We start from the raw sequence: 13,166 nt of genomic DNA on the forward strand, positions 1-13,166 counted from the left end.
AGGATACAATGCATTTAAGGGCTTTCACTGTCATCACCTAGCAGCCTCCCCCCTCCCTTTGTTAAAGAGATAGAAATAAAAGAATTTGGCCATTTTTTGGAAGGTTCGATTGAAATCATTGCATCCTACTGTGGCTGGGTCGGAATTCAATCTCCCAAATATTTCTTCTCTGCGTAATTGTCTTTATACCGGTATATACGATGTGTAAAATGAATTATAATTTTTCATTATAGCTTTCTCTTTGTAAGGTACAAAACTATTTAAATCACTGGAATGCCGAAAATGAGACTCAAAAGAGGCTTGGAAAATAACAGCTTTTATTTGTACAAAGAAGAGCTGGGTGAACTTAATCAATATGTACATATATAAAAAGCATGCAAAAGGCGGGGGGGGGGGAGGAAGCCCACCTAGGAAAATGTATCTAGAATAACAGAGTTGGAAGAGACCTTGTATGTCTTCTAGTCGAACCCCCTTCCTTACGCAGGAGACCCTACACCACTTCAGACAAATGGTTGTCCAATCTCTTCTTAAAAACTTCCAGTGTTGGAGAAATTGGAACACTGCTATCATGTTACCTCTAGTCCTTCTTTTCATAAGAGTAGACATACCCGGTTCCAGCAACCGTTGGTTATGTTTTACCCTGGAGCCTCTAATCATCTTTGCTCTTCTTTACCCTCTGTAAGATTCCAGCAGTTTAGTGAGACTCGAGACAAGGCTTGCAAAAAGTATCAGCTTTTATTTATGGCAATAGCAAAAGCTGGGTGACAAAATATATCCAAAACATACAAACAAATGCATGTAAGGAATAGTCACACCCTGGAAGAGTGGCTCAGAGTATTATATACATTTTAGACAGATAGAATAAAGTTTATCCAACCCTATGGAACGATCTCCCCGTGGAGATTCGTACCCTCACCACCCTCCAGACTTTCCGCACAGCCCTTAAAATCTGGCTATCCCATCAGGCCTGGGCCTAAAGATTGTAACCCACCCGAATGGTATGAATGTTGTGCTTTTAATTATGTATTGTTTTACGTGTTAAATGTTTGTTTCCCCCCCCCCCCTTTGAGTTGTAAGCCGCCCTGAGTCCCCCCAGGGGAAAGGGCGGCATATAAATAAACTTTCATAACTCATAACTCATAATCATGTTGGAAGAAATGTCCTCCTGTGTTCAGCTCCAAGTGGGGAAAAAGACACTGGAGACATGGAAGCTGCTTGAAAATATGGTTTAATGGTGGACAGAACCACATGGCGTGAGTCCTGAACAGAAAAGTTGATCACATGCTTCAATGTTGGGTGAAGAAGAAGAAAGAGAAGGAAGGGCTGAAAGTTCCTGGCTTTATGCTCTCTGTTTGGCCCCACCTCTCTGTTTCCTGTTCCCGTGTTAGAAATGTATTCTGATTGGATGTCAGACTCCCATGGGGCCATGCAGGGGCAATTTCTAGGCTTTGTTTTGAGTCCACGTTTGAGTTTCCAGGTGCCATGTGGTGAGTTTCTGTGGAAGGCTAATACTATCATGCCTTAATCCCATTGCCCTGGAGCTGAAGAGGAGAATTCTATATTATGTAGAATAGACTATCTTGGGCATTTTAATGGGCCATTAAGGAAAGTGGGGCCTATTAAAAGTGAGTCTGTTTCTTGCCTAAAAACATGTTTCTCCATTATCCAGGGAAATGCAATATTCTGCCTTTTAAATATTTCCTAGTACAGCGATGGCAAAGCTTTTTTGGCTTGCGTGCCATAAGTGGGGGGAGCGCAGGGGGAGATAGTGTGCGGGCGTGCCACAATCATAATGCAATGCACAATCCCCCAGTGGGCATGAGTGCACTACAGGCACTCCTCCCATTTTTCAATGCTTTTTTAGCCCTCCCCAGGCTCCAGAGGCTTTATAGGAGCCTGGGGAGGGTGAAAACAGCCTCCCCCATCACCCGGAAGCCCTTTGGAGGCTTCAGGGACGTCCAGGAGGCTTCCCTGAAGCCTCCAGAGCAGTCAAAACAACCCTCCGAGCAAACCGGAAGTCTATTTCCAAATTTCTGGTTTGCCCGTAGGGGCGTTTTTTTTTTTTTTGTTTTGTTTTTTTTGCACTCTGGAGGCGTCAGGGAAGCTCATGAAGCACTCCGGGGGGTGGGGGAGGGTCTTTTCTCCCTCCCAAGGCTCCTATAAAGCCTCTGGAGCCTGGGAGGGCAGCACCTCGCATGCCCTAACAAATAGGTTCGCCATTACTGCCCTAGGACATTTCATTTTTCTAGGAGAGAAGTAGGTACTAACTTCCTACAACTCCTACTTTTTTTAAAAACATGGAAGTGGGACACACATGTTCTTGGCAAAAGATTAAAATTGGCCAGATCAGGGAGATTCCTCCCCCCCTCCCCATGGAAAGGCATTGAGAGAGGCAGCAGAAAACTGGCAGCAGAAGTGGCTCCGAAAAGAAGAGCTTTCAACCATGAAGGTCTAGCAGCCAGGGCAAAAGTTTTGGAAAGAAATTTACAGCATTCAATTTTCTATGCCAATTATTTTCAGATGTTTGATATCACTTTCTGTGAGCTTCCAGACAGGTTACGTGCAAACAGAAGTCCCAAAATTCTTCACAGCCATGCTTTTCCTTTAAGTTACAGACTGCGCATTTCAAGGGTTGTTTCTTGAACCTGCCCTAGCTCTTATTTTATTAAGGCCAAATTGAGTTTAGCCAGTGTGCAATCCAGGCTATTTAGTATTTTTAACATTACATACAATGAGCCCTGGGACTCCTACTCATGAGACCATCTGCTTTACTAGGCAACTGGGCAGCATCATTTGTGAGTCAGTCAGGGCTTGGGTTTTGAAGATCTTTTCTGCTAGCTCTTCAAGTGAGGGAATTGTCTATGGGGAATTGACCCTCCCCCCTGGGATTAACAGGAAGTTATGACTGCTTGGACTTTAGTGCCACAGAGCAGAAATCAACCTAGGAGAAGCTGTGTGGAGGTAGGTGACGGGAATAAAATTCAATCTGATTCTGAATGGGGTCTCCCTCCCTCCCTCCCTCCCTCCCTCTCTGTGTGTGTTTGTGTGTGTGCAGCTGCTTGTACAATGCAGAAAATAGACATTTTTGGACAAATTTCCCTCCCTCTAGACAAGTCTAAGGTGTTCAGAACTTGCAAGGCCAGCCACAATCAAATACAATTCTTACATAAGTACATTAAACTGATTGCAATATAAATGAGACAAAGAAAACCTCACAATGAAGCAAAGAAAGGAAACCTTACAATCAATTTCCACCCTTTCCCATAGTCTTTACAGCTCTCTTTTGGGGATTGAAAAGAGCCTTTTGGTCTTTACTTCTTCATGTCAGGGTCCTTTCTTTCATGTCTGCCAGGGTGGCATGCTTGGTCGTAAGGCTAGTCAGTCAGTTTGTTCCACTCTGATTGCTGAGATGGCTTTCTAGTGGAGGGCTGGATTCAAACCCAATTCCTGGTTTAGTGAGTGGAAGGTCTCCTCTGGAGGCATCTGGATCCATGTGCTCTGCTCATCTGTGCAGGGCTGAAAGACATGAGAACAGGGTTCCCCCTTCACACACACACAGAAAAGTCTTTGTTGGAAGATTAGCGGTAAGGGGAGGTTAGCTTGGAGTCCCATCTGTGGTGCCAATTGTTGAAGAAATGTCCTTCTGGGTTCAGCTCCAAGTGGGGGAAAAGACAATGGAGATATGGAAGCTGCTTGGAAAGATGGTTTAATGGTGGACAGAACCACATGGCGTGAGTCCTGAACAGAAAAGGTGATCACATGCTTCAATGTTGGGTGAAGAAGAAGAAAGAGAAGGAAGGGCTGAAAGTTCTGTTCAGCCCCACCTTTCTGTTTCCTGTAAGAAATGTATTCTGATTGGTTCTCAGACTCCCATGGGGCCATGCAGGGGCAATCTCTAGGCTTTGTTTTGAGTCCACGTTTGAGTTTCCAGGTGCCATGTGGTGAGTTTCTGTGGAAGGCTAATACTATCATGCCTTAATCCCATCGTCCTGGAGCTGAAGAGGAGAACTCTATATTATGTAGAATAGACTGGTTTGGGCATTTTAATGGGCCATTAAGGAAAGTGGGGCCTATTAAGAGTGAGTCTGTTTCCTGCCTAAAAATGTTTCTCCATTTCTTATCCAGGGAAATGCAATATTCTACCTTTTCAATATTTCCTAGGACATTTCATTTTTCTAGGAGAGGTGTGGGTGCTAACTTCCTACAATCAGAGACAAAGATTCATTACAAGTGTGATATTTAAAGCGTTCTTTTGTTGAAGCTCCTGTCTCTGCCTACCTTATCTATGGAGTATTCCTATAGTCTTGTGTAAGGGGTGGCTGCCCCTCTTTGCCAAGTTGTTTTTTGGCAGAATGCTTTAAGGATTTATGAGCCAGGTAAACTCCCTAGTTTGGTTCCTAACAATTTATTCTATGTTTTCAAGAATGTCCCTAGCTTTGAAGCCAAGAATAGAAGTGAGACACAGCAGTGAGATAACATTTGCAGTAATGCCATCCAGTATTAAGGTTCCAATTTGCTAGGCTAGAAAACAACTAATTTCTGACATTATACAATAATACAAGCAGAAGCCAATGTAGATTCATATTGATTCATATACTCCTTCAACTCTTTCTAGAGTCTCAACATCTTTCTTACATCATGGCAACCAAAATTGAATTCAGTGTGCTGCCCCAGCAGTATATATCTAGTGTAGGAATTAAGAACTGTCTCCTTTAAGAAAATACCTCATGAGAAATGTAGGCAGAGACTGCCTTATGGGAAATGCAGTTCCATGACATCTGATCACATCTCCATTTCTGATTGGCTACTGGGGCATCCTGCATGCGTGCAAAGTTTATAGTCTGTCAGTTTAAATGCCTTTGTGAACTGGAATAGTAGTGTTTGTATCTCCGCTCAACATGGGAGTGAAATCATCATCTTTTTACATCATGTGATGGGACAGATTATGGAAATTCAGAAGTATTAACATTGAACTGTAAGTTTTGCTATTAAGAATTCCTGATAATAGAGGAGGAGGAGCCAACGTCGCAACGTTACATCGTGCAGACTCGACAGTCCGAATCCACCGTTTTGCCCCTGGACGGTCCGGCAGGACCTAAACCATCCCGAAGAGACGGTGACTGGGAAGACAAGACCTTGCTGGTCACAGGGACATCACAAAGTCCCTGATTGACCCAAGGGAAGTGCTTCCAATCGGCGGCAAACAGGCAGCCCCCAGGCTGACATAGTTGGAGACGGCTCCAACTGAAAGTGTTTCCATCTGGTGAGGGTTTTTTTTTCTTTTCTTTTAGAAGATTGCCCTAAGAAACTTTTTTCTTAATATAAATTAGTCCATTAAGCAAGAACAAAGTGGCATATTTAATCCCTATTGGACTGCCTTAGAAGGTCTTTTGCTCTTGCCTATAACGATGTATTGTGGATTGAAGTGATTGCAACGTTCTCCAGTGCACTGCTCGGAGAGTCCAATGCTGGGTTAACACAGCCTATCTGCCCTTGGACTGAGTGATGTTTTTCTGTTGACCACGCCTCCCTTTGCCTCTGCATGCTCAGTTTGAAAACTCAGTCCGCCCGTTGGGACTGTTTTGGGAGTGCTCCAGTCTAAGGTCAGATAGGCTGGAAAGTTTCCCACTTTGGACCACGTTTGGCTTCTTATGTTAGAAGATTGTATATCTGTTGCAAGACCTGTCAGATTTGACTTCATAGAGGTTTGTGTCGCTTTAAAGAGGGTACCCGGGCCTCCCCTGCAGCTGCTGGTCGCAAGCGCTCCAGGGGACTGAGAACCCTCGCCCAGCAGCTGCTAGCGAGCGGCAGGAGCATCAGGGGTGGTGTAAGAGCTTGCCAGCCTGACCCCAGGGACTTTTGAGGCAGAAAAAAACCCAACCAAGAGTTCGGGAGCCTGCAGGCTTCTCAGCTGCTGGTCCCTCAGCCGCTCCACTCTGCCTGGCAACAGCGGCGACGGTTGGAGCCTTCACGCGCTTTTCAGGGCTGTGAGGCTAGAAAGAGCGGGAGGAGGCTGCGCGCACATCCGCCACCATTTTGAATTGCCCCGGAGCGAGGGAGAACGCGTGGATCGTGTGGAGAGCAAATAACCTTCCGAAGCTGCTCGCAGAGAAAGCAAGAGAAGCAGATAGCCAGGCAGCCAAGCGGAGCCACAGCCAGCCCTCAGCAACTGCAGAACACCGCAAGGAGGCTGGAGATTAGTGGGGAGCCAGCTAGTCTCTCCCTCCTGAGAAGGAACAGCTAAGTCTCGGGGACCTGAGGGCGATGGGAGCGCATGAGAGCAGAGATCCACCATCTCCTAGAGATAGAGGCGATAGAGCCAGTCCCCAGGGATCAACAGGGGAGGGGTTTCTACTCCATCCTATTTCTTGTGCCCAAGAGCTCGGGGGGGTGGGGTGGAGGGCCATCTTGGACCTCAAATGCCTGAACCAACATCTGGCTTACAAGAGGTTCAAGATGCAGTCACTCCACTCCATCCTGGACTGTGTCAGGGAGGGGGACCTATTAATCTCAATAGATCTCAAAGAGGCCTACCTGCATGTCCCCATCCATGCGGCCCACAGGTGGTTCCTGAGGTTTTGTTCGGAAGGGAAGCATTATCAATACAGGGCGCTTCCCTTCGGGCTATCATCTGTACCCAGAACATTTACCAAAATACTGGCAGTGCTAGCGGCTCATCTCCGCAGTCATCCAGTTCGTCTGGAATGTTATTTGGACGATATTATTATTCATTCTCTCACCACCAAGCAGGCACACCGCAATGTGTCTCTAACTGTGCAGACTCTGCAGCAACATGTCTTCTCTGTCAACATGGAGAAGAGCCAGTTCCGGCCGTCCATCTGTATACAGCACCTGGGTGCAGTCATCAACTCCACCTCCTGCCAGGTATTTCTTTCTCCAGACCGGCTGTCCAACCTGAGACGCAGAGTGAAGCACTGCAGCCTTGCCAGGTCGGTACCAATCATCCAGCTGTCCCAGCTCCTGGGGATAATGATATCGTGCCTGAAGGTGGTCCCCTGGGCTCGTCTCCATGCCAGGGAGCTGCAGTGGTTCCTGCTGCCCATGCAGAGGGCCAAGGTCAGCAACTCACACAGGCGCATTCGGCTCCCGTGAAAGGTGATCCGATCTTTGGCTTGGTGGAGGTCCAAGGCAGTCAAGAAGGGCTGCTTGTTCAAGGAGCCGGAAAGACTAGTTGTCACCACGGACGCCAGTCTCCTGGGGTAGGGCGCCTATTGTCAGGGTCACCTAGCCCAAGGCCAGTGGGCTCAGAGGGAGGCTGCTCACAGCATCAATTGGCTGGAACTGAGGGCAGCCTGCCTCGCACTGAGAAGGTTCTCAGCTCTTGTAAAAGGGGCTCAGGTACTGTTAATGACAGACAGTGGCGACAAAAGGACATATAAACCGACAAGGGGGCACTCGATCAAAGGCCCTCATGCTCGAGGCGGAAGCTCTGGGCAGGTGGGCGGAACGTCATCTGGCTTCTCTCAGTGCAGATCACATCTCTGGCGTAAGCAACCGGGAAGCAGACTGGCTGAGCCGCCAACGCATCGACCACTCGGAGTGGTGCCTGCACCCGGACCTGTTCCAGCAGATCATGAGATTTGGCAAACCACAAGTAGACCTGTTTGCCACACACAACAACACACATCTCCCACGCTTCTTCAGTCGCTACCACTCGCCCCTGGTGGAGGGAACAAAACACTGAGGTCAGTGTGGCCTCAGGGACTACTGTATGCCTTCCCTCCACTTCCGCTCATTCCTCAGGTGGTGAACAAGCTCCTGGCCGAAAAGGCAGACCTCATCCTGGTGGCTCCCTTCTGGCCGAGAAGGCCCTGGTACGCAGACCTGGTCAGTCTCTCAGTTCAGAGACCGTGGCGAATCCCTCAAGACCAAATCTCCCTCAGTCTGGGAGCCATCAGCCATCCGGAGCCCCAGTGGCTACACTAGCCGTTTGGCACTTGAGGGGGAGCTCCTGAGGAAGCAGAAGTTCTCTGACCAGGTCATTTGAACGATACAAGCATCCAAGAGGCCTTCTACAACTAGAATTTACGATGCCACCTGGGCTGCATTCTCTCAGTGGTGCAAAGCTAGAGACATAGAGGCCTCATCATCCTTGATTCCTCAGACCCTAGACTTCTTGCAGGAGGGTCTAGATAAAGGACTTGCGGTCAGCACCCTTAGACGTCAGGTTGCAGCGCTGTCCACTATCCTGGCTAGGGGCTCCTCTCGCCCTCTGAGTCAACATCCTCAGATCAAGAGCTTTCTTAAGGGAGCTGCGAACATCAGCCCGCCAGCTGTTCACCGGTATCTGTCATGGGACCTTCCCTTCGTGCTTAAGGCTCTGACGAAAGCCCCATTTGAGCCTTTGAGAAAGACCAGTCTGCGCCACCTTACCATCAAAACTGCCTTCCTGGTGGCTATTACATCTGCACGCAGGGTATCCGAGCTGGCAGCTCTTTCTGTCAGGAAGGATCTGTGCGTAGTTCACCTGGACAGAGTAATTCTGAGACCCTGATCCATCCTTTACTCCAAAAATTAACTCTCTGTTTCACAGGTCTCAAGAGATTATATTGCCCAACTTCTGTCCCCATCCTTCTCACCCTAAGGAGCGTGAGTGGCATAAGTTGGACGTGAGACGAGCCGTGCGCACGTATGTAAAGAGAACAAAAGACTTCCACCGTTCAGAGGCGTTCTTTGTCTCCTTCCTCCCTGCGTCCCTTGGCCACAAGGTCTCATCTCACACAGTGGGTCGTTGGCTACGCGCTTGCATTAAGCTGGCATATGAACCCCAGGGCAAGACGGCTCCAAGAAGGGTCACCGCACACTCCACTAGGAGCGCAGCAGCTTCTGCGGCCTGGGCAACCCAGGCTTCTATTCTTGACATTTGTAGAGCAGCCGCATGGGCCTCCCCCACAGCCTTCATTAAAAACTATAAGATTGACACCTTTGCCTCAGTCGAAGACACTTTTGGCAGAAGAGTGGCTGAACTGCCAGAGGCTCCGGTGCTTCCCCACCCTGGGACTCAATAGCTTGGGCATGTCCCAGCATTGGACTCTCTGAGCAGTGCACTGGAGATAGACCGTTGGCTTACCTGAACGGTCGTTCTCGGGACACTGTGAGGAGAGTCCAAACCCGCCCGGGGTGTTTATTTCTCTTAAACAATGTGACTGTATTGACAGTAACTGATTACAGAACTGTTTCCTTCGTTTTCAAACTGAGCATGCAGAGGCAAAGGGAGGCGTGGTCAACAGAAAAACATTAGTCAGTCCAAGGGCAGATAGGCTGTGTTAACCCAGCATTGGACTCTCCTCGCAGTGCCCCAAGAACGACCGTTCAGGTAAGCCAACGGTCTTTTCCTGTTTCTCCGCTTGAAGTGAAGGGATCTTTTTTTCTCTATTTCTTTTTACTACTTTAACTTTTTTTGGCTTAAATTGAAACTTTGTTTACTTTAATTAATTTCTCCTTCTACTTGTTACAATATCATATTAAAGATACTTAAGGAAAACGTTTTTAAAATAGTTGAATCTGCCACTTGGAAGCCCAAGTCTGAAGTTTTCTTTTTCTTTTGCTGTTGTAACAATGTATCCTTTGTTCACTCCTATGCTTTTAAAACCTGATAAAGACCCAAGGTTATAAATAGTGTACTGCTGGTACGTGTGGAAAATATTTGGCAAGAACTGGAAAAGGAAAGAAAATGATTAGAACCCTTCTTCTTTGAAAACCATAAAAGAACATTTGCTTAAGACTTAAAATAAAAATAGATATATTCTTCCAAATTTGTGACAGGCTAGAGTGGCAGAAAGTACCAAATTCCTTTCTTTGCTTTTTCTTTATATTTCTTTTTACTCTAAAAATGGAGCAATACTCAGATGAAGAAAACTTGATAATTCAAAACATTTTGGCTGGACTTCAAATCATCTCAGAAGGACTTGAGAGATTTGACAAGAAATGGGACAGACTATGGGATATCACAAAAAAAGATGATGGGGTTGCAGCCCCAGAAATTAAAGAAGCGAATGAAAATACAGAAAACAAAGATAAGAAGTTAGATGAACTTATTAATGGAGTAAATGTGAGTGAAGGTGGAAAGAAGGGAAGCTGGAAAAGTGACTTTGATAATTTGGTGCTTCACTCCAAACTCCAAGATACAGGAGAAAAAGAAAGAGCGAAAAAGATAGAGTTAATAAGACAAATCAGAAATAAACCTGACAACCAAAGTTAAGCTTACATTAATAACAACTCAAGAGCAAAAAAACTACATGAAAGATCGTTTAAGCTACAAAGTGCAGAGAGAAGTCGTAAACCCTGGAAAGGTCCTGGTAAGAAAATCGACACAACTGCTGGTGAGAGAGGAAAGACCATTTTGTTACTGGAAAGACACTGGTTAATAATGCTAGTTGATGAAAAAAAGCTAGTTAATTATTGATGATTAATAAGTAGAGATTTTAGTACTTTATAGACTGTTCTAGATTACCATTGAATGTTTATTCGTTAACATATAATTTACTATGATACTAAGAGTGAAATGATAACCTTAGTTAGGATAAATAACCGGGCCATAGAAATGCTAATGTATAACTTTGGTGATTGTTAAGTAGAAATATTAACATCTCTTAGACTGTCTTAGATGTCGAATGTTTATTTTCTTAGCATGTAATTAACCAATTAGGGATTGAGGGAAAAGTCCTATAAATCTTATTAATAAATCATTGTTTAAAGACGGCTATAAAGGTATAATATTGTGTGGGCCTGTGGAGAGGAGAGGTGAGATAAACAGTAAATAACTTTTAGCCAACTACAATAATAACAAGGAAATGTTAATGGATAATATTTAATGATACATACAGGTATGTTATGCGGGGGGAAATGCTTAGATATCTTACTTAACTGAATTTGTTTTAGAATATGTCATAAAGGTGTAATGTTATTGGAGGTCTATTGAAACTGCAAATGAATGTCAGTAGGTGGTTCTGTCTTTAAATATAAATGATTCTAGATAAAAATATGTTTGAATAATGGTAACCAAATGAGAATTGTGGTACAGGGATAGTAAAACACATAATTTTTCTTTCTTGACTTAAAATGTACAACTTGATTTTAATGAAGTATATGTAAGGATTATGGAAGAAACGCACGGAATATATTTGAAACCAATCAATACGCTTTCTTTTGTGACAAATATTTATTTTATTTCTTTAAAAAAAACACACAAATATTTCGTCATTTGTCAATCATTAAGACATTGAAGTACAATTTTTTTGTGTGTGCCCCTCCCTCCCTCTACCCCCCAACCCCCCTCCTCCTTCCCCCCCCCCCGACTTCCCAGAACCCGTACACGGTATGGATTTTTAACTAACACAGTCTAAAATCTATTGAGAAAAAAGTGATAAAGAAATTAATGACATTCTACATTGACCTTAGCTTCTTCTTACTGAACTAACTTTTAACAGTTTAAATCATTTCTGCTTAACCTTTTGGCAGGTCCATCATATATGATAATATGTAGCATCGAGAAAACCACACCTCCCTTCCTTAACCTTTGTATCGTCTTTGTTCATTGTTAACTCCAGCTCTTTTCTCTTAATTTCCTCTTCCAGTTCTGTTCGTTTTAACCCTTCCTTATTTCTATGTGTTTTATTTATATTCATCAAGACTCCTCTTATATACGCTTAGCTTGCATCCCATACAAATTCCATAGATGTACCCTTATTCATATTCGAAACAAAATATTCAGATAGTAATTTTTTACAATCATTAATATACTTTTCATATCTAAATAAGTTTTCATTCAATCTCCAAGACCTTCTTGCCTGCACTACTCTTCCCAACTCCATCCAAACTGGGTTATGGTCCGAAAGGACCCTAGCCGCAATCTTTGTCTTCTTGACCCTAGAAAGCAAATCATTAGTGGTTAGAATAAAATCAATCCTTGAAAGGGATTCATAGGAAGTCATATTCCTCTGCATTTCTTTCTCGCCAAATATCTCTCAATTCAAAGTCATCCATAATGTCAAAGAAAGGTTTGGGTAACTTTGCTCGCATCTTAGTATTTAGGTGGGAAATCTTCTTATCTCTCTTGGTATTTATCATTCCATTCCAGTCACCCAATAGTATACAGCTTTCATATCTTTTCTTAAGTATACAACTATACCATTCTTCTTTTCCATAGCGGAAGCTACAAAATGTTGACCAAGTTTTGAGTTGATCAAATATTTTTGATCAGTTGACTTGATATGAATTTCTTGCAAACAAATTACATTGTTCTTAAACTGTTTGAGATAATGAAATATTTTCTTCCTCTTCTGTGGAGAATTCAGTCCGTTGACATTCCATGTTAAAATCTTAGTTGTCATCTTTGGTTGGTTGAAGCATTTTTAGAGCTTCCTGCATGGCCTATTTAACCTTAGATCTAGCTCTTCCCACTGTTTCCAGATTTGTTATTGTAGTTCCTTGATCGATGGCCAATGATTGTTGATGCTGTTGTTTTTTAGCTTGTTTCTCCATACGTCTAGTAGTCGTATGGCTAGGTTTTTGTTCCTTGTCTGGTGGTTGTGTAGTTTGCTGTCTATCCTGTCCTTCTTGTGGTCTTTCTCTAGGTCCAGATGGTGCAGGGTATCCGACCTTCAATATATTATAATAAAAATCTCGGGCTTTCCATACAGAGTTGAGGCGGTACCTTTGCTTATCAAATGTAAAAATAATGCCAAATGGTGCATCCCATCTATACTGTATCTGACGATTTCTGAGTTCTTCGACCAAAAAAGCGTAGTCTCTCCTGGCTCTTAACATTTCAGGTGGTATCTCTTTCAAAACAATCAGGTCTTGACTGCCAATTTGAAGCTTAGTGTTATAAGACGCTTGCAGTACCATATTTCTAAGCTCTCTTGTAGTAAAATATATAACGATGTCTCGAGGAAGCTGCTTCTGCTTTGCCAGCCAGGAGTTAACGCGGTAAGCTTTGTCGATTTGCCAGTCAAGGTTGGTCCCTGGTCTTCCCATCAAGCGGTCAAAAGCTTCCGATAGAATCTGTTTCAGGTTCTCCTGTTTCTCCTCACGCAGCCCCCTTACTCTTAATGCGAACTCCATTTGTCGGTACTGTATCATAATAATTTCTTTTTCAGCATTTTCCACTTTTTGTTCCACCACATCTGTTTTCAATGTCAAGT

This window comes from Thamnophis sirtalis, unplaced genomic scaffold (genome assembly GCF_051295495.1).
Source record: "Thamnophis sirtalis isolate CommonGarterSnake01/CBP01778 unplaced genomic scaffold, rThaSir2_p1.2 scaffold_4, whole genome shotgun sequence".
NCBI classification, from domain to species: domain Eukaryota; kingdom Metazoa; phylum Chordata; class Lepidosauria; order Squamata; family Natricidae; genus Thamnophis; species Thamnophis sirtalis.